The sequence below is a fragment of the Triturus cristatus genome, chromosome 4_2, assembly GCF_964204655.1.
Source record: "Triturus cristatus chromosome 4_2, aTriCri1.1, whole genome shotgun sequence".
Classification (NCBI taxonomy): Eukaryota; Metazoa; Chordata; class Amphibia; order Caudata; family Salamandridae; genus Triturus; species Triturus cristatus.
The window spans coordinates 488,053,008-488,075,888 of NC_140586.1; positions in this window are offsets into that span (position 1 = coordinate 488,053,008).

The window sequence follows — 22,881 nt, forward strand, 5'->3', positions numbered from 1 at the left end:
ACCATGTCATGAGTGATGTAATATGTGACGTCATCAGCAGTGCATTGCGGGCGCGCGAGTTATAGTTAGCTGAACTAACTATAACGGGGGAATTTGTATGGTTTTGTATGAGTAAAAAGTCCAGCTAACTATAACGCCCCTGAAACTTATGGTTTTTTCAGTGAATTTCTAAGGTTTTTTAAATGCTAATTCCTAGCTATAACGTGCCTGAAACCTATGTTTTTTTCAGTGAATTTCAAAGGTTTTTTAAATGCTAATTTCTAGCTATCCCTACAGAGATAGGACATGTGAAGAAAGAAGAAAAAACGCACAGAAAGAAAATAAAGAAATGCAGAAAGAAGCAACAGAAGTCCTTAAAGACGAAGAAAAGTGCAGGAAGAAGTATAACGTGCAGAAAGAACAAACAGAAGAGCAGAAACAAGCCTTGTTGCAAAATCATCCTGTACCCTCAACTTTTTCAGACGGATACTGATGGTAACTGAGTCTGACTAACCAGTCCTAGAGCCAGTGCTATGTTAAAAGACACTCAGAATACAGTGAAAACACCTACATACACTAGGGCACACTATGTGTTGGGGTCCCCCTGTGATTAGCATGACCTCCTCTGTAAGCCCCTAGTATATAATAGGGCAGGGGATTAAAACTACCTCTTAAAACGCACCACAGGGCGTGTTTGAACACGTCACCTCATGCCCCGTCCCCTCCCTTCCCCACTGTGTAAACACGCCCTGTAGCCGTTTTAAGTTGGGAGATTAAGTCCCCTTGAATCCTGAGGGTCCCTAGGGTCCAACTAGACCACTAGGTACCTCCAGTAAGCGCCACAGAGCTGCGTTGCAGAGAAGTGTAAAAAGTGGCACAGCCTGCACCACCTCTCTGCAACGCAGAGCAGTGGTGCTTACTGGAAGCACCTGGTGGGCTAGTTGGACCCACGGTCCCTCAGGATTGAAAGGGAATTATTTCCCCAACTTAAAAACGCGCCACAGGGCCTGTGGGCGTTCTGAGTTGAGAGATTAAGTCCCCTTGAATCCTAAGGGTCCCTAGGGTCAAACTAGCCCACTAGGTACCTCCAGTAAGCGCCACAGAGCTGCGTTGCATTGAGGTGTAAAAAGGGGCGTGGCCTCAGAACACCTATCTGCAACGAGCTCCCTGGCGCATACTGGAGATACCTGTTGGGCTAGTTGGCGCTCAGGGACCCTCAGTATTAAAGGGGAATTAATTCCTCAACTTACAACTGGCCAGGGGGCGCGTTTGCAGAGTGCTGCAAGGAGGGGGCGTGGCCTCCGGCGCGATGCCGGTCTTTATTTATTTATTTTTAAGAAGGAGGGCTGTGTGGCCCCCTTTCTTTTTCTAATTTATTAGCCCTGGGGACCCCATCCCCCAGGGCCTGCACCCTAATTTTTTTTGTTGAAAAAAATTCATTTGGACCTCCCAAGGCCTTAATCGTCCCCGGGGACCCCAACCCCCAGGTCATGGCCTTTTTTAAATTTTTTTATTCTTTAGGAGGGGGGCTGTGTTGCCCCCCTCCTCAGGCAACTTATGGCCCCGGGGACCCCATCCCCCGGGGCCGGCCTTTGATTTTTATTTAAAAAAAAATATATATATATTTATAGAAACACCTAGGACATGCTGGACAAACCGTATGTACCTATCACCATGACGATTTGCGTGATATTCATTAAAAGGCGACTATGCATACAATGAATCCACGTAGAATGTATTCACACCGCTAGTGAAGCTTTGACATGTCTGACACCCTACCGTGCCTAATCCCGGCGCCCCCGCTGGTGGGTACTCTCCAAGTAGACACCCTTGTCGTTTATTTATACAAACATGGGTAGCTATTGACGGGCACATTTAATACACATGCACACCAAGCCATTCAAAGGGGATTCGACAAAAATTCGACCAAACTATGCAAGAAACCCCCTCACGGTTAATAAAACACACATCCACCGCCGGATGTGTAATACTTTTTATTTTACTCTCTGGAAAGGAGACAAACCTCACTTGAGAGTCACAGCGTGCTCCTGGCTGTGCCCAATGCTGTGTTACACCCACCAGTGCCCGCCGAGTGTCACACACCTCTGTGTTGTATTCCACCAGCTAGTGCGTATGCTATGACACTCTCTAGCCCATGTGCACTGTAACACCACCCCGTGAACATGTCATGCCACACTTGCCTTCGCACGGGTTATATTGCCCCATCTAACGTGCCTTCCTCGATGCCTATGTTATAAAGCACAGCGCTATGCCATACATATTACAATCTGGGATCCATATCTTTGTCACAGTGCATATGCAATGTTACACTACCCAGCACATATTTTATATTACAACTTTAGAGACTACTTAGGTTACACAACACTGCCCTGTGCATATTACACTCCAAGGCGCATATCACATAGCAAGCGCTAGTGCCTGTGCTATCTCGCGCTCTCCGATGAATCTGTCATTGCGCACAATGTATTGCATATTATATTTCACTCCCGGTTCATCTTATATCACACTTTTTGGTGCATAGTTTATACCATATGCTATATCTAGTTTTCATTTTCAATCGTGCTCTCAGGACTATGTTCTATATAACACTGTGTCCACCTACCCTTTTCACGGGCATTACATTTTGCGATGGGGGGGTGGAGGGTCAGGGGATGTTTCTGCCAAGTGAGCCCGGAGTCACAGCCCCAAACGTCCTCTTCTTCCTGAATAAAAGTGAGATTATGCTGCATACTTGTTCATATTTTAAGTAGTTCGCACAGACACACATTTTAAAAACAATAAAGTTCCTAATACCCACCTTCTATGAACAGTTAGCTTGCTGCCCCATCCACCTCCTCCCTATCCTCTGTTGTCTGAATCCATGGACTAGCCTCCTCCCTCCTGCCATGCATGGTCTGATGTGCTGCCACTGCCCTGCATTTAGCATGATGTACCAGTCCACTCATCCTGCCCTCCATTGCCCAATTCTATGGCCCATCATTGACCTCCTGCTTAGCCTCTGTGCTTTGCTTGCTGCCCCTATTCTCCTTCCCCCTGCCCTCCGATGTCTTTGTGCATGCCCCTGCTCCATCCTTTTTGACCACCATGTTCCATGGACCTGCCACTCCTATCTACTGAGTGTTCTGTTGAGCTGCCACTCCCCTTCCACCTGCCTAGCATTGTCAGATGACTGTAACCTGTCCCTGCCACCTCCACCCTGCCTGTCCACATGCCATGCCCCTATCCCCTTCCTCCTGTCCTCCATGGTCCATTTTACTGCCACACCCTTCTGCCCTCCCTGGTCTGTTGTGCTGCAACTGTTCCTCCTGCCTGCCCCGTGCGGTCTGTTGTGAGGCCCCTTCCCCTGAACTCTCTTGTCTGTGCCCAGGTCCTGACCCTCCCTTCTATCCTCCATGGTCCTTTGTGCATGCCCCTGCACCCTCCTTCTTGCCCATCATAGCCATTGTGCTGCCACTAACCCTCCCGCTTGCCATGCATGGTCTTCTGTGCTGCCATGGCCCCTCCCACTTTCCCTGTGTGGTCAGCTAGCTGCTCCTGACCCCCTCCCACCTTCCCTCCATGGTCTGTGTGTATGCCATCATAGTCTCACTGTTGCTCTCCATGGTGTGTCTTGTTTCTAGTGCCCATCCTGCCTGACCTCCATGGTCATCTTGCTGCTCCTGCCCTGCCCCCTTGCCCCCAGCCCTTTGTTTCCATGTGCAGACCCCTATTCCCTCCCTCCTGGCTTGTCGGTTCCATTGTAATGCCCCTGATCCGTCCCTCCTGCCCTTTATGGTCTGTTATGCTGCAGCTTTCTCTCCTGTCTGTCCATTATGGTCAGCTAGCTACCATTGCCTCTTTCCCCTCTGTTGTCTGTTGTCCATGTGCATGGTCCTGTCCCCTCCCTATTGCTTTCTATGGATTGTTGTGCTGCACTCCCATCCCGCATGCCCTGTGTGGTGTATTGTGCTGCTGCAAACCCTGATGCCTGCCCTGTAGGGTCAGTTTGGTGCACCTCTCAATGTCCCTCCTGTCCTCTGTTATCTGAGTCCATGTCCCTACCCCAATTCCTCCTGCCTACCATGATCCAATGTACCATACTTGCGAACATTTTGAACTTGGTAAGAGGGAGATTTTGAAATAAAACTGGGGTATTGATTTTCCCCTTTGAGTTACATTGAAAAAGAGAAGATTGTAGACAGGAAACAGATCAAGTAATGCCCATTTGAGCTTAAAATCATTGGACGTTTCCTGGCTGAAACGGGTCTGTTGGCATGTATGGTTGTATGACCACTGCCTCTTCCTTCTGCCCACAATTGTCTATTATATTGCCACAGCCTCTCTTGCCAGTCCTGTATTGTTGGTTTGTTGCCCCTGCCCCCCTTTCCACTGCCCTCCATAGTCTGTTGTGCTGCCACTGCCCTTCCTGCCTGCCTAGTGTGGTCAAATTGTTGCCTCTGCACTCTCCTACCTGCCTTCAATTTTCAGAGTCCGTGCCCCTGGCCTCTGCCTCTCAACAGTATCCCAATGAACAACTAGATTGCTAACATTCTATATTTATTACAAAAGTGTGGAATGCCTGACGTCATCTTGATATAATCAAAACTGTAATGCCTAGAGCATTTCCTTTAGAAATTACATATATGAGAGGGTCTTATTTGCATCAAAATTATGGTTAGTGCTCTAAAAAACTAAAATGATGACATATTTTCTGAGTTTTCAAATAGCGACAAAGAACTTTTAAATTATTTGTAATCTTAGTTTTTTTATCCAGTTGACCACTTGATTAAATGTTGCATCCAAGGGGAGAGGGTGTTGTGTTACTTCCAGAGCTGCAGACTTTGCAACTGGGGAACCAGGTTGGAGTTTCTGCTTCAGCTCAACATTCTGTGATTCTGGTCAAATCACTTAATCTCCCCATGTCGACAACCAAAATGAATTTGATCTTGTGTGATGTAACCAATGTTCATGTAAAGCACTCCAATACCTGACAAGTCTGCACTATATAAAACTGCAAATACACAAAAAAAAGTGTTTTGCACACTTCTGTCATTGGGCTACATTTGGGCTACATCTGGGTGATATTTGGGCTACATTTGGGCTCTTTTGTCTCTGGTGGCCATTTTAGGAGATTTATTTGTTATGAAGTTTCCTAATTTCCTCATTTACTGCAGTCTCCTCAGTAGGAAATGCTTTCAGTTTTTTACTTTGATTCCATCAAGAAGGTATTCAGATATGTCACACATTTGCCATAAATTCTGAATGTTAGCACTCTAGTTGCTCATTAGATCACTGTAGTAAAGCTACTGCTCACCACAAAAGTCTGCTGCTGGTATTAAAAGTGCATGTTTCAGTCTGCATGTCAGAATGTTTTTATGAAATAAAAGAGGATTTCAGAAGTTAAAATGTGCCCTAGTTTTTCTTTCTGCAGCACTAATCATAATTTACATGGCAAAATGAACCCCCTCATTTTGTTCCTTTGTAAATTAAATGTTGTAAGTGTTACCACTTTATTCCAATCAAGATGGCTTCAGGTGTGCCATACTTTTGTCATAAGTAAGACTGTTAGCGCTCTAGTTGTTCTTAAGAACACTCTGGGACATTCTGTCATTGGGCTATACTTGGGCTACATCTGGGTGATATTTGGGCTACATTTGGGCTCTTTTGTCTCTGGTGGCCATCTTGGGAGATTTATTTGTTATGAAGTTTCCTAATTTCCTCATTTACTGCAGTCTCCTCAGTAGGAAATACTTTCAGTTTTTTACTTTGATTCCATCAAGAAGGCATTCAGATGTGTCACACATTTTCCATAAATTCTGAATGTTAGCACTCTAGTTGCTCATTAGATCACTGTAGTAAAGCTACTGCTCACCAGGCAAGTCTGCTGCTGGTATTCAAAGTGCATGTTTCAGTCTGCATGTCAGGATGATTTTATGAAATAAAAGAGGATTTCAGAAGTCAAAATGTGCCCTAGTTTTTCTTTCTGCAGCACTAATCATAATTTATATGGCAAAATGAACCCCCTCATTTTGTTCCTTTGTAAATTAAATGTTTTAAGTGTTACCACTTTATTCCAATCAAGATGGCTTCAGGTGTGCCATACTTTTGTCATAAGTAAGACTGTTAGCGCTCTAGTTGTTCTTTAGAGCACTCTGGGAAGCTGCAGTAGAACACAAAGGAATCAACTGACAGTCTCTGCCCTTGTTGGATGTACATGTTTTACTGAGAATGTCAGACTTCATTCTTACATGACTGAGAAAGATAATGTGAATTTATAGAAAATATGCTCTCAGTTTAGCTTATAGATCACCTTCCAAACCTCTGTGGGAAAAGTATGAGAAAATAGTTTTCTCTCAAACATGGTTCGTGATATCACAGCAGAAGGCTTTTTCACATGGTAAAATCACCTTAGAACACACCACAATTCCTAAAATGAGTATGGTACCATCAACAAATGATTTATAATGTAACTAAAGTCTTAAAACCTTCTATTAACTGCAATGCTTTTTAATGAGGTGTTATCTTGTATATTGGTCCCAAGATGGCTGCCAAGACTTCTTGGATGAAGTACTGACAGCCAATCAGATCTCACGATGAGATGTGTGGTTAGGCTCCGCCAAGATATGTATGTGATTTTACTTTTGATTTTCTCAGGAACTACTGAACAGATTGACACCATATATGCAAAAGGCACATGCCTGACCTGAGGACTACCTCTTTGCCAAATTTCAAGTAATTCTGTTAAGCCGTTCGGGCTGTACCTTGGACTAAAGGTCCCTATGGAAAATTGCATGGGGAAAACGTGTTTTGGAACCCCCCTTTTTTCTCAGCCCCCGCTTGACGAATCCCCCGAGACTTTCAGAGTAGGAGCGGAACGGAGCGCCCCACCTATTTTGAAAATTTCGCGAGGATTCGTCAACCGGCGCCAAAGGTGTTCCAAATAGAATGTTGCGGATTCCTATGGAAACGCGGTCCTAACTATAACTATCTACTGGCGACCACCAGTAGATAATATATATATATATATATATATATATACACATATATATACACAGACGGCCTTTGGGTCAGCTCTTTTCTGCCATTGGTTGGTCTGAGTGTCATTTCATCTCTGCTGTCATCCATGAAAGCGGGTTCAGTCTACATCAGTCATTGGCTCTCTTGTCCTGTCAATAATGGTGTTTTTTGATCACGTGTACATTTACCTGAAAATGAGTGTGTTTCAGTGACTGAGGAAGTCCTTTGGTGTACAATTTTCTACTTTTATAGCTCTCCTTTTTTTTCAAATATTTCTAAAGACAATACTACAGCTCTCCATGTAGCGATAATGGACCCCTTGCCTGCTGTTCATTTCATATGTAGTGGACGGCATCCCACGTGCAGACTTCCACTAAACCAGGAGACCATTATGAAATGCTGTTGATAATAGTGTGTCATTGTTTTACCATTCCAAGATGGCCCACATGTTGGTACTAAATGTGGTACCTGGCTATGCTGGAACGTTAAAAAAAACAATAGCGTATGTACAATTCCTCTCCACGATGGGCATCCATTGCAATTTTTAGTTTTGTTAATGCATGCATATGTCCACCGTGTTTAGACGGAAGCACGTTTTCTATTTTTTACTTGTATTCTTTCAATTTTGGATACAAATGTTGTCAAGTTTGTATTTGTTTTATTGCAGTAGTATCAGAGGGTGAATACAAGAATGAGTCAGTAGATGGATAAAAGGAAGCATGAGTGTAGAGATAAGTGACAGAGTACATTATGATGAGGTATACAGTGCCTAAACCTATCAGTGACACAAAAGGCAATTTTATTTATTTGCCAGACCTATTGGCATTTCCATTGCTTGTTTCAGTCCTGCAGTGTGAAAATTAGGCTAAGTCGCTGTTTTTTTAGGCAGAATAAAAGCACAGTTGCTTTCAGAAGCACTGTGAGGGACCCACCATATATTTATTTTAATGTTAACTGCATTAAGGCAAACATTTGTTTAAAATATAATGTTGAGGGGGGACGGAGAGGAAGATGGCGGCTGGTTAACGCAACCGGTCGGGAGCTCTCTATCTGCTGGCTGACCAACCGATGTAACTGATGGAACCTGTTTCTTTTCATTAGCCTTGTCAACTCAGAAGCTTGTAAAAACTGATTCTCGCCTACTGACATCTGACTAACTCAAGCAGATTGGAAAAGAAAAAACAAGCAATTCAAGACTTTCCTTTCCTTCTTACCTGCACCCGCATCGGACATGAGAACCGAGCCCGATCGATTTGTCGACTTCGTGAACACAGAAGCAGGTCCGCTGCGAGTTTCGCGACTATCGCGACCATCGCTCACAGGCAGTACATTGTTTGGTGTTTGGGCGGAAGCACAGGGGGCAAGATCCATCTTCTGGAGAGCCGCTGCAAGGCTCTCGTTCCGGGTCGGGCAGGGGAGAACAGCAGAGGCCGCCATTACCGCCGAGAACCAAACCCGGGAACAGAACTCAGAGCTGTCAGTGGGAAAGCAGAGTATAGAGCATCAGCTTGCTTGTTCGGGGAAGGATAATTTCGCCATAAGAGAGGGAAATCTGGAGGTAAGAGTGGAGGCTTGCATGAGGAAAGTAAAGGCAACAGAGAGTGCCTCGCATGTTAAGACTACAAGTCCCACAATCCCCCCTGAGTATAACAAACAGACAGTTAGCAGAGATTGCATACTAAATCCCCACCCTTTAAAACCATCAACCTGCAAACTGTCATTGGGGGATGTAGGAGAGTTAGACAAAATTGGTAGTGGTGGAGTTGGAACCAGTTATTGTCTTAGGAATAGACAATTCCTGGCGGACTGTCCCCCAACTTCCCTTAATTCCAACACCCCTCTGATTACTCTTGCTAGTACAAAAAAAATAAAACCTAGAAAGACCGAGCAAGTGGGAAAAACCCCTTCAGCTTCATTTATAAAAATAAAAAAACAGCCCAGGTCCAAGGCACATCTGTCAGAGCCGGGACCAAGACCGAAGGTTACTCCCTCACTTAGATCTTTCTTCAAAATACAAACCCAAACAAAACTTGACAGACATCCTACTATGAAAATAACCCTACCAAAAATGAGACAGTGGATCTCATTATGTACAAAAGATCTAGGTCTAGTAGATATCTGGAGGGTGAAAAACCCTGGTATTAAAGGATTTACCTTTCAAAACAAAAGATTGGGCCACTCTTCCCGAATTGACTTTTTTCTTTTAGACTCTAATTTAGTGTCAAACACCACTAACACAGATCATATTCCAGCACATTTATCTGATCACTCAGCATTAGTCGTAAACATACAAGTGAGAAAAAATTTCACCCTCGGACGATGGACAGTAGATCGCTCAATCTTTCTAGATTATCAATATACTGACTTACTTATGTCGGAAACTATAGACTTCTTCAAGGCAAATAAAGAAGGGATGCCTCCCCAGGTGGTCTGGGATACCTATAAGGCAGTAATGAGAGGTAAAATACTCAGCATAGCTGCCTGGAAATCAAAAATGAGTAAATCCAAGATCAGACTCATCGAGGAAGAGATAGCAACTCTTGATAGTAAGCTCGAAGAAGAACTACCAGACCTTACCAGAGTGCAACTAACAGCTGAAAGAAATCTAAAAAAGGAGAATTTAGCTGATCATCTAGAGGAGAGACTTAGAGAGAAATGGGAGACGAGTCAACTCTCCCACCATGAGTATGGCGAAGGATGTGGGAAGATACTGGCATGGAAAACTAAGACCGAGCAAACCAGGAACAAGATATCTAGAATATGTAAAGCCCACTCGAATATACTGACGTCGGAGGACTCAGAAGTGAGAAATGAATTTCAAAATTTCTTCAGTGAACTATATAAAGAAGAAAGCTTCCCGAACGAAACTCAACTCCAAAACTATCTGGAAACCATAGATCTGCCCTCTATAACCAACGAAGAGAGAATAGAGCTCAACAAACCAATAGAACAAGAAGAAGTCGAAACGGCTATCAAAAGCCTTAAGAGAGGGAAAGCACCAGGACCAGATGCTCTACCAAACGAACTATATCAGTCACTAAAAAGAGTCTTAATTCCACACTTAACAGAACTAATGAATGAAATTTTCATTAACAAAATAGACCTCCCTGCTTCATGGAATGAAGCAGTCATCAGTATTATATTGAAACCTGGTAAACATCCAGACCATTGCAAATCTTACAGACCCATATCCCTCCTAAATTGTGATTATAAGATCTACACGCAAATTCTAACCAAAAGACTGACTAAAGTAGTTAATCACTTAATTAACATTAACCAGAAGGGCTTCATGAAGGGACGACAGATCCAAGATCTAACCCAAGAACTCATCTCAGCAATCGATGTAGCAACTCAGGAAAAAATACCCTTAGCCATTATTACCATGGATGCAGCAAAGGCGTTCGATAGGGTTAATTGGGTATACTTGAATGCCGTACTAAACAGATATGAACTAGGAGATAACTTCTAGGACTCGATCAAATCAATCTATAGACATCCAACAGCAAGAGTTTTAGTTAATAACAATCTTTCAGAGAAGCTACAGATCACGAGAGGCACTAGACAGGGATGTCCCCTGTCTCCACTTTTGTTTAATCTTTATATCGAGCCTCTAGCAACTAAGCTTATGACTAATCCCAAAATTTCGCCATTTACATACAATGGCTGGACGAAAAAAGTAGCTCTCTTTGCGGATGATCTGATGATCTTCACTGATAATTTTTTAAATTGTTATCACGATATCAAAGACACAATAAACCAATTTGGTGCAATATCCGGATATATGGTTAATCAGTCTAAGTCTGAAATTATGGAGTGGAACTGTTCCAGTAATCATCCCCTTCAAAAAAAGAGAATACGATATCTGGGCCTCGACATAATTAAGGATATACATAAAATTGCCGAAATCAACTTTAAAAGGTTACTAAAAGAAACTAGGAAACTCCTAAAAACGTGGAGTGGAATACCTCTAACCTTTATGGGGAGATCTAACATCATAAAAATGATGATTCTGCCTAAATTTACCTATATATTTAGCTCAATCCCCCTAGAGTTTGATCAAACCGCAATAAAAAAACTACAGGGGGAACTAAACTCTTTTATCTGGGCTGCAAAAAGCCCCCGAATCGCATGGAACAAGCTTATAATGAAGAAAGAACAGGGGGGTATAGCAAGCCCGGACTTGATTCAGTATTGTAGAGCTTTCCAGTTCAAATATGCAAGAGTCTTACTAAAAGAATATGAGTTATATCCATCCCATCTCAAAGCTCTAGTAGGACCAGTGGGAAATTTTCTGTATAAATTCGGACACTCAAAATTCTTCAAAAAAATCAAGCTAAAAGTTCTCTTTTCTGCAGTTAAACTCTGGACTCAGATAAGAAGAATAACCAAAATCCCCTACTATAGCGACTGGGCACCGATCTGGGACTCACCAGGCACTCCGGAATGCCTCCAAGACAGTCTCTCAGTTCCTTTAATCTTAGCTGGAATTACTAGATGGGGGCAACTCATAAAACAAGATAAAATTATTACTTGGTCACTTCTGGACAATCTCGTGGGAGGCTCCCTATCTAAATTTAAATATTACCAACTATCTAGCTGGGTAAAAGCAGAGCTGGAAATACACGGAGGAGACAAAGATCTGGAATCCAAAATGCTAACTACTGGAACTCAAAAGAAATACATTTCTCTTTGGTATTGGGCCCTTATCGAGTCAGGAGAAGATATCACCAAGATAACAGAAAAGATCTGGAGGAGGGCACTGCCTACAGCAGACATCGAGAATTCTTGGCAAGTATCTATGGGAAAATGCTGGGGTATTATAAAATCGGCTGCCCTAAGGAGAAACCATCTGTTTACCCTTCATAGAGCGTACTGGACACCGAAAAGGCTTTCAAAATTTAACACCATTGACCGGAAAAAATGCCCGAAGTGTGGAGAAGAGGAAGCAGACGACTTGCACATGTTTAGGCAGTGCCCCCAGATCAACGACTTTTGGAGTGAAGTTGGTAAGACCTTAGAGAGGATATTTAATTACCCAGTCAATGTAAGTATACATTTGGTCATCTTTGGGATTAGAGAGGAGGGGGCAAATCTTATTAAATTAACAAAAGATCAAGAGAACTTGCTCTTTACTTTAATATTACTCGCAAGAAGGGAAATATGTGTTAACTGGATAAAATCTAACCCCCCCTCATTTACGGCCTGGATTAACTATATACATAGGATTTCCAGATTAGATAGAAAAGGAAAGACCAGTAAAAGATATAAATATTGGGATGTTTGGGAACAACAGAATATGCTAAACTAATTAAAATGGTCCAATGATTAAGCAATGGCAATACAATAGAAGTAATGTCTTCTAGAGTAGCCTGGAAGGCTAGCTCCACCCACTCTACAAGGGTTAAAGAGATGTAGAGATCTTGACAGACAAAGGGAAGCTCCCCATACTGGTAATTCGCAAAAGGGGTAGCGAAAGGAAACTACGTAACTGTTATAAAGATCCCTGAGATATCTCCAAACCCAGTATTGCAAAATGAGGACAAAATAAATAAATAAATAAATAAATAAATAAAATATAATGTTGATTTTATAAAAACGTGTGATTAACATTAAGAACATTTCTACACTAAAAGAAAAACACTGCACTGACAGAATTGTATTTTTCTGTACCTGACTAAACTAGGACGGAATTAGGCCTAACTTCCATCTTGGATTTCAACACAGCCATGATGTGTTTTCAGTTCTCACTCTGACACCACATGTAGCAAAATGTGCACTGATGCTTTGTATTGACATGTTGTTCAAAAAGAACTACGGAGAAAGTATTCCGCAATGTTCAAGACTCTTCCTGACAATTACACTTTGAATCCATTCATTTATGTCACGTCCATCATTTTTATACCTAGATTTGTGCTGCCACATCAGATGACTGAGTAGGACAAATTAATATTCCTAGAGGGCTAGAATGTTGGCAATAGGTGACATTATTTAAGTCTGTACTGTGATTCGCTTAACAATGCTCACCTTATTATTTTCACTGACTTCTATTGTGAATTTCCCTAAAAAAGATGGTATATTTTGGAGGTTAGTCAGTCTGGTTCTCCAGGACTCTAGAGTCTGAACCTTTTTCGGTTTGTCTCATGCTTAAGACTTAAAATAAAATGTGCCATGACCTCATTTCATCTTCTTGATGCATTTGTTTAAGCCTTATGCTAGTTCCCTAAATTGATTCACTATGCATTTTGACTATTATTTTGCCTTCTGTATTGCTCCTTGAATTACTTAACCCCTTCGATGCGAGTGACGGAGCGGTTCCGTCATGCGCGTCGGTAGCGCTGTGCGCATGACGGAACCGCTCCGTCATGGCCCCGCCCGCGCACGGAACCTTCAGCACAGCGCGGTAATCCGCGCCGCGCTGAAGGGGTTAATAAACCTTCATGATTTTCATTTCACTATTTACTCCAGAGGTTTCATTCCTTCGTTATTCCCTTGAAATGCCAGTTTTTCATGTGTGTTTGGGTGCCATTTAGGAACATACATGCTCGGTCCCCGATCCTGCGTCGTGCTTTATCTTGGTTATCTGATGAGATAGATTCAACATTTATCCAGACCACATACAGTGCAATTCAAAGCAGCTTTCCAAGCAGGGAAATCTATTTGCCATGGCTACCTATAGCAGCTTCCTGGAGCTCTAGCAGGTGATAGCCTCAAATAAACTCCTCTGCTGGTAAATTGCTTTGCAGAGCACTGTAATGGACTTGCCATTGTACCTGGCTTAATGAGATTATGATTAAGGTAATAAGTATCAACGTGCAAAATGTTTGTAATATGCTTTCACATAATTAAGGAAAATTTGAGGAAAATGAAGCAAAATAGTTGTAATTCTGCAAAATGCGTATCCATCATTTAGCACTATATTTTAGAGCAAATTGATTGATGATTTTGATTAAAGAATGCACTTTGTGATAAAGGTATACCACAATAACACAAGTTTTACGAGCAACACCCACCCAATATTCTGGCTATTCACTTTATATATGAGCTTTTGCTGTAACATTTTGAGGTGAGGGTGCACAATTACTTGACGTTGTGTAATGGTGTAATTATGGGAATTGTTGGATTGCAAACTTCCTGATATTATGCAATTAAGGCTGGCATAATTAAATTTTAATCCGGGCCTAGTAATTACATTTTCCAGACCCTGACAGAGATGGGTGGCATAAGAATTGCCCGTACTCAGCATTCCTTTATGTGCATTACTGTGAATTATTATTATAATGCCCGTTTTCACTGAATTTCTTCTTTTTTCAGTCTGGTACAATCAGATGCCAAAATGGTGGAATTGCACGCTGTTTTGGATCTACCTACCACAAATTGAAAATTTTGATATTTCTGCACACCCCTGAATTTTACTGTACTATGAAACAAGGGTGTGACAGACATACTTAGGCGGAGCAAGTAGGGCTACACAGTTCTCCTACTGCTTTATGACAATTTAGACTACACTGGAGTAATCATTTAGACAAACTCAGACTGTGCAGACTCATTTTAGGACTGTCCGCTTGGTGCCTAATTTCTACCTCTGTAAATTGTTAGCTTAAGACAGAATATACTGGATAAGACAGCGCTTTGTAAAATATTGGGTGATATTCTCAAGAACGTGTGATGATTAATCACAAAATTAGCTTAACGCAACTTTGCACATCGCAGACTATAGTGACAAAATAACAAAATCACACCGTGTTAAAGTTGTATTCCCAACCCAGCGGCACCATGCGATAGTCTCAAGATAACGCACCAAATGACCGCGTTAAAATTAACACAACGCCAAAAAATGCGAAACATAAACGCCAAAAAGATGCGATGTAGCCAATCGAGATTCAAAAATCAGTGATAACCAGCGACAGGCCTGCAAATCCCATGCGTCAAGCGGGAAAATGCACTATAAAAGCAGAACAAAAAAAGTCAAAAATAAACAAACTGCGTAGCACCATAGATGCCTGCGGACCGAGTACAGAGGTTAACTCGAACCCTACAAGCCCCACGGAGGTCCAGCCAGAAACCCCGTGATCGGGGAAGGCCAGGGAGAAGAGGAAGAGGAAGATGGGGTTCAGTCCGCAGGAAAACTGAATCATCGTCACGGAGGTGATATAACACTACCAACAACTAATTGTCACCTCCACTGTGTCATTGGCAACACAAACAGAAATATGGCAGTCCATCATGAACAACGTGAATGCAGTCGGAGTGTTGAGGAGGTTAATGGAGGAGGTCAAGAGGCGCGAGCATGATGTGAAAAGCCAAACCAAGCAGAAACCTGATGCCAACAGGAAGGCAGCATTGGCGATTGGAGGTGGGAGTCTTGCGCCACAGGAGGAGCTGGAGGAAATGGTGGCCACAGTCATCAGTGTGGAGACGGTGCAAGGAGTTGGGAGTCAGGACACAGCTCAATATGACCTGACCCAACAGCAACAGGGTGAGTAACGATCTGGGACTGGGGGGACGGGGGAGATGGGCACAATGGCACACATGCACAATGATGTGTAGCACACTGTACACCCACAATGAATCTGGATCATGCCCCTGATCCCTGTGGCACACTGCAGCACACATACAAACACCACGTAGGCACCCATCCACCATGTGCCTAAAGGGGTCCCACCCCACACATCACCAATCTCACAACCAATGCATGTACATGTGCGAAACCCAGCAAAGATGCGTTTTTGTGAGCCACACTGACAATGCAAGTGACACTACATGACAATTGGCATGGCTGCAGTTCAATCATCATGACATTGTGCATGCCATGACACTGAGGTGGCTGAGTGTGGACCTCATCCGGAAAGGAGCAGGTCACACTCTGACACATCCATGTGCACAAACAACCCCTGACGGCAAAAATACATCTTCAGACAAACAATGCACAAGAGTACAAAAATCGTCCAAGAGCACAAATGACCCAAGTCACCAACATCTCAGCACTGTAAAAGCACACAAGTCAAAGGCACAAGGGATAGGGGCAGCAAAATCACAGCTGCAGGGGTATCTCTCCCACAATGCAGCATACACAAATAGCAATAACAGCACATCCACATTGACGACAATGTGGTACAAAGTGCAACACTTACACTGCAGAACAAAGGACACAACTGGTTCCGCTTGTGCATAGAAACTGGCCAATCACATCTGGCATAGCAGGAAACTGTGAGATGAAAATGTACATGTACAATCTCACATCCGTGATGTAGTTCAAATGTCCACTGCCCTGCATCAAATAGCCAGCTCCTCCCAAACAGTCACAATGTACATTGTCATGCAGTCTGTATGTAAACTTGAACAATGCGTCAACATACATGTCAACACAATGTTAAAATGCATCTACCCTTCACATTGCAGAGGGACAATCAACACCTCCAGCAGAGCAGACCAGCCAACTCATCAGTGATGATGAAGAGGACCTACACACCTTCAACACCAACGCCCTACAACAGCTCATGGACATCTTAGGCAACACACCTCCAAGAGCAGGGCAGCTCAGCTACATCGAGGAGACCCCACCCCTTGCATACACCACACAGCAGGAAGCACCCACCACCGCAGCTGGCTCCCAGCATCTAACAGAAGCACATATCGCATTCCAAGGCCAGGTATTAGACTGCCACAAGGAGGTGGCCGAACAGGTACAGGTGGGGTTCAACCTCATGCCAGCCAAACTAGATCACATAGGTGGGTGTCTAAGTCCCATCAGGGACCACTTACACTCCCTAATGGAGACCCACACTGCGACAGACACACACGCATTTGCACATCTCCGATACTGAACCACGCCCAGAGCCCCGGGATAATCATTCACACCCCCACACTGGTCTTGCATATGGCAGCCCAGTCCACACCTCTTACGTATTGAGTGGGGGACGACAAAGCTACATGTCCAAGTTCTTACCCACAGCCTGTGGTGACATGGTTGCGTCCGCTGTACACAGCACAATGTAATGTGGTAGGGCCAGGTGCCCTCATGCATACATTATGACCACACGGACACACTGAGATAGTTTGTGGAACTGACTACGGGCACGTGCGCCCTGCCCCTTTATTGCCAGGGTCACATGTACAGTAACGCCTGTGCTGGATGGGTGTGGGGTGAGTGTAAGCCAGCCCTCATGGAGTGGTTGGTGCTGGCAACAACTTGAACATTGATCACTATTAAAGCGGAAACAGAAAACACCAGCATAGCACAAACAACTGTGAAGCATCATGGTGGTAGCAGGAGCAAGTACATAGGTTACCCAATATGCAATCAGAAGGGTCCGTGAGTTGCAGTGCACTGAGGTTAGGGCACCAGAGCTGAACTTGCTCATATGAAGAAAATGTCTAGGATTGTGTCCCTTCGAAATATTCCTGCCGCAGCTGCAGTGGGGTGTGTTACACCTGCATCATCTTCCTCATCATCGTCCCTGGTCTTCCCCACTGCCTGAGGTGACATTGCCTGAGGTGACATTGCTGTGTGAGCTGTCCACAGCACAAAACTCAATCAGAAAGGGTCCATGAGTTGTGGTGCACTGAGTTATTGGCAACCTAAGAGCTGAGCAGAGTATCAAGCTGATGATGGCATCCATGACAGGTGTGAGCAACTCTGATAGTCTGGCTGTAAGACTCTATCGTCTCTGGCAGTTGTTGGCTGGAGGTAGTCCTGGCGGTGGTGGCATGCGCATCCTGCAGTGATGCGAGGATTTGATTTGATGTGTGAGCCCTGGTGGACCGCAGTGAGGCCGAAGGCAGCGGTAAGCGCAGGGCAACAGACACATGGCGTTGATGACCCCCAGGACATCGACCCAGAGGCAGTCCAATATTCAATCAGACAGGGTCCATGACTTGAGCTGCACAGAGTTAGTGGTCCCTGATGCGCTGCGGCCGGCAGAGGCACACCGTCACGGGAAGGGGACTTGTGGTGCACTGAGGTAGGGCCACGAGAGCTGAGCGGGTCCTCGTCGATGTCCATTGTGAATGTCGCGAAGTGTTTCGGGGGACAGTGGAAGGTGTTCTTCCAGGGCATGATGCAGTGGGCAGACCCAAGCAGAAACAGGCAATATGGAGGAGATGAATGCTACAGACTCTTCATTAACACCAAGTCAGTATCAGCTACATGATGATGAAGACAACCCCAGGCCATATACTCAGACGCCACCAAAGTTAAACCAGAGAGTGTCCATGAATTTCGGGGAACAGAGTTAGTGCAGGAAGGGGATGCAGTCCGCGATGAGGCCTGTACAATGATATGCACTCTGCCATTAAGAAATCAAGACTCAGTTCCAAAAATGTGACCTACTCGACCGCATTGTAGACTGAAGGCAGACGTCAGCAAGGGCCCACAGACATGTGTCATTGGAATGCTATGCACAGAGTTGGTGGCACCACATCAAAGGGAGTACAGTGATTTAAACTCTGCCATAAAATATGTACTCTGCCATTGTAGAATCAGGACTCAGTTCCAAATGTGTGATCTATTTGACCACAGTGTAGGCCGGTGGAGTACGTCAACAAGAAAGGAGTGCTGGGGGCCTGTATTGTGGAGGCCGTGATGGTCTGAGGAGGCTGACAAGGTCGCGGGCCTCGGGCTTGGAGCTTGCACAGGCACATGGTGGGCCCTCTTTGATACGCGCCAGTGTCTGCAGGTTTGCGGTGTGGCCTGGTTGCGTAGGGGCGGCCAAGACGGGTCTGGGGACCTGCCGCCTGGGGTCCAGCAGGCACACATGATCACAGATACCGCCGCTCACGGTGCTGGTCTCGTGGCAGGCTGGGAGGTGCTGCCCTGGCAGACAAGTTGGCCATTCCGGAACAGAACCACGCCTAGAGCAACAGGCTTTTTATTCACACCGCTACACTGGCCTGGCGTACGCCAGGCCAGCCCACTCCCCTCACGCTTACAGGGGGGATGTAACAAGCTACATTTCCGCGATCTTCCCCACTGCCTATGGTAACATGGTTGAGTCCACGGTTCACTACACTCCAAACACCAGCAGTATATGTCGACATGGGCATGCCTGTGGTCTGCATTCTGCAGTCTGGCCACCACATCCACGCCACACATTGAGCACATTCTCATTCAAGTGTCACTTGCCTCCTTCGCACATGCCTGGTTCACACCTCTCTCCACATTCTGCTATTGTGGGGCTGAGGTGCCATGCCGTTGATGGCTTTTGTACATGGCTAGCCCAGGTTACCACAGTAAGTTGTGCTGTCGTGTCTGGTAGGTGGGCATGTTGTTTGGCAAGTTGTATGTGAGTTTGTAACGTGTTCATTCCCAGAGTTGTGAGTTGCATGATTGTGGAGTTGAGGTGTGTGGTGTGTTCATTTGGTACTTACCAATGAGCGATGCATTCCCATTGGTGCCAGCCTCAACGCGCTGGTTGATGATGGTCTGTCGGAAGATGAAGAAATCATGTACACTGCCTGGGTAGTTGGCAAAGACATTGGTGAAGAGTCCCAGGTGGTCCACTATTGCCTGCACATTGATGGAATGCGTGTGCTTTCTGTTGCGGTAATTGTGTGCGGTGGCGGCAGGGGGCACGAGGAGTACATGTGTGCAGTTGATTGCCCCCAACACGTGCGGGAATCCAGCTATGGCGTAGAAGCTTTGCTTGGTCTCCAGCTGTTCCTGCGCAGTGTGTGGGAAGTGAAGGTACTGGGCTGATGATGGCATTCAAGTCAGGTGTGAGGAACTTGGATAGGGCTGGCTGTGAGACTCCTCCAACTCTGGCAGTTGCTGGTTGGAAGGTACCAGAGGCCAACAGGTGCAGCACAGCCAGCAGCTTTGTCTGCGGAGGGATGTTGGTTGTCCGCTGTGTTGGTACTGTCAGCCTGTGGGCCATGATGGTCAGCATGCATGGGATGGTTGTCCTTTTGAGCCTGTAGTGGGCTGGTGCATTTTCTGGAGGTCCGCTGTCTTTGTCTGCACTGCTTCTGTGGTAGTCTGTGGTGGGGTGGGGGGCCTGGAGGGGGTGTGGGCCTGGGTGTGGTGGCAGTGGGTGTTGTCGCCCTCTTGGGGCTCCAAGCTTCATGATTAGTAGCTCCATGGCATCTGTTGTTCTAAACGAGGAGGGAGCTGAGAGCTTGGCAGAGCGACAAATCTGTCTTTTATGTTGGAAACTCCATGCCACCAAGTTCTAAATGACCCTGACAATCTACAAAGGAGAGATTATTGAAGCTATTCTCTGCAAGGTTCCGCAACCAATGGGCAATGGTTGAAATTAGAACATAAAGGTTACGTATACATTCCATGAATAGAAAATTGATTAAAAAATGTATATGGTATTCATCATGGCCTCATGAAAAATGTTCCAAATGTCATAGGAACCTTTGAAATAGTTCCTGTATTTCACAGGTTTATGTGAATTTTGTGTATTAAATATGTTATATATCTGTAATGTATTTTAAAACTGTAGTTGGGGTGCAATTTAAGACTTTCGATAGATGCGAGTACTAAATGAAAAGATGGCATTAAAAAAACAGACACACACAAACGTGAGCACAAGACATACAAATGCTGAATATTCAAACCACATCATGAAGAATCGTGATTTATTCGTGGAAACTGTTATGCAATCACAAAATATATATTTTTGCCTCCCGAACTCACGTCTCTTTATGCAGCATCTAAGACACATGTGCAAGCATTTATTTATGGTCGGGTTACATTCCCCGCTTAAAGTGTTTACTTATAAACAACAAGACCATAAATCACCTACTATAGTGGAATTCAGAAAAGGACCTCTTGACCCAGATCTCCATCACATGCAAGAACCAAGTGACATACACTAAGCAACAGTCAGTCTGCTTGAAATCACCACAAATTGCTTTGAGCTGCGAAAAAAAGGACGAAGCTGACTGAGCAAATTTACAGTTTCCTGTCATAGACAAAAACTATAACAATAAATCAGGTATGTGATTATTCATTTCCGCCCCCTAACTACTGGAGGCAATGTCGGACAATTACTATTTCTTTACACACAAAACATTTGTTTGGCAAGATTACCATGTGACAGCAGAAAGGGTTTTGCAGATAGAGAATTATTAAAAATGGCCTATTTCAGTTTTGCACAGTCCATTACAACCCGGCACCAGTAGAGCCTTGAAGAATTCAACTTCCGGTGCATCCCTGTGTTAATGTTGAATATTTTAAGATGAGGTCAGAATCACACAAGTCCATCAGAGTGTATTCTACTGTTTTGTAAAATGTCACTTTCAGTCATCCCTTCCTCACAGCACAAATTTAAATGAACGGTGAGCAGTTGAACAATGCATTATGGGCTGTTGCTTACTTGATGGTGATACTAGCACACCTAGGGGCATATTCACAAGAAATTGGTGAGGGGAAGATTGTTTATGTGCAGGAAGGGAATATACGTCATCATCACGCAGTCTTTTTCCCTGCAGGGAATTACAACGCGCTCGTTACGACGACCGCGTTGTAATTCCGCATACCATTATCCCGCAAGTCGTAACAACGACTTGCGGAGGGGGGGCGCTGGATGTTGGAATAGTATAATTTACTATTCCAACTGCAGTCTGTGCGGACAGTAGGGAAGGTGTTGGATTTTAAATTCAACACCTTCTCCCCCCTCCGCAAGTCATTGTTCCGACTTGCCGAGTAATGGTATGCGGAATTACAATGCGGTCGTTTTATCGACCGTGTTGTAATTACCTGCAGGGAAAAAGTTTAGTGGTAAACGTTGTTTACCGCAGGAAGGTCCCCCTTCCTGCACATAAACAATCTTTAAATGCCATTTTGTAACTTCTATGTGTGCTGCTTAATGCATTACTCATAGAAGTTACAAAGCGGTATTTTTTTAAATGATTGTTTATGTGCACAAAAGGGCACATTCCTGCACATAAACAATCATTGGCGTTTTGCTGTTTCTATGTGTGCGGCACAACGCAGCTCACATGGAAACAGCAAAAACAAGGCGAAATAAAGCATTCCTCCTCGTTTCGCCTGTTTAAGACCAGGGTTTCAGTGGTCTTAATGTTTCCGCTGCCTCCTATTTATGCTGCTCTTTTAAATAGGATGCAGCATCAAAATCAATGGGTGTTGCTGTGAAACGCCCACCACAACACCCATTGCCCACCCCTTTCACGCTAAGTGTAGCGTGAAAGTGTTCCTCATTTACAAGGCAGCGTTCAGCTAAGATAAGTGGCTTAATGCTGGCTTGTAAATAAGGCGAAGCCCCTATCGCCATCAAAACGTCACTGAAAGTGATGTTGTGGTGGCGAGAGGGGCTTGTTAATATGCCCCCCACTGTAAGACATTGGAGTATTAGTTGAGGGGGTTGAGAACTCGAATAATATTCACAATCCTTGTCAGGGTGAGCCACTAAAGTCACTAAATAAACCTGTACTTAACCCTCTGGTAGCTTGGCACTAAAGCAGTCAGGTTTAACTTAGAGGCAATGTGTAAAGAATGTATGCAGCACTCAAACTGTAATAAAGTCAAAACACTGCATAAAATAAATCTCATACCAATTGAGAAAAATAGAGCAAATATTAATAAATAAAATTACACCAAAATGACAAAAATCCAATAAGAAGAATCTGACATATGCATTTTGAAAGTGCAAAAAAGCACAAAGAGCTAACAGCGGGTATCTTAATATGCTAGACTGGGTCAAAGTCAAAAGTTAGGCCAACCACGATGGAGCATGGGTCGGATATAGGGACCAGGTTTGTCCCGGTGGTAATTTTCCTTTAGCCTTACAAACTTTTATGAAGAAAAACTGCTTGTCTATGAGTCATCTGCAGGGAAGATGAAACTGAACTGAAGTGGGGCCTGACCACGGTGGGTAGCTGAAGTGTAGAGTCCCGGTGCTGTCACTGAAGAAGGTGGGA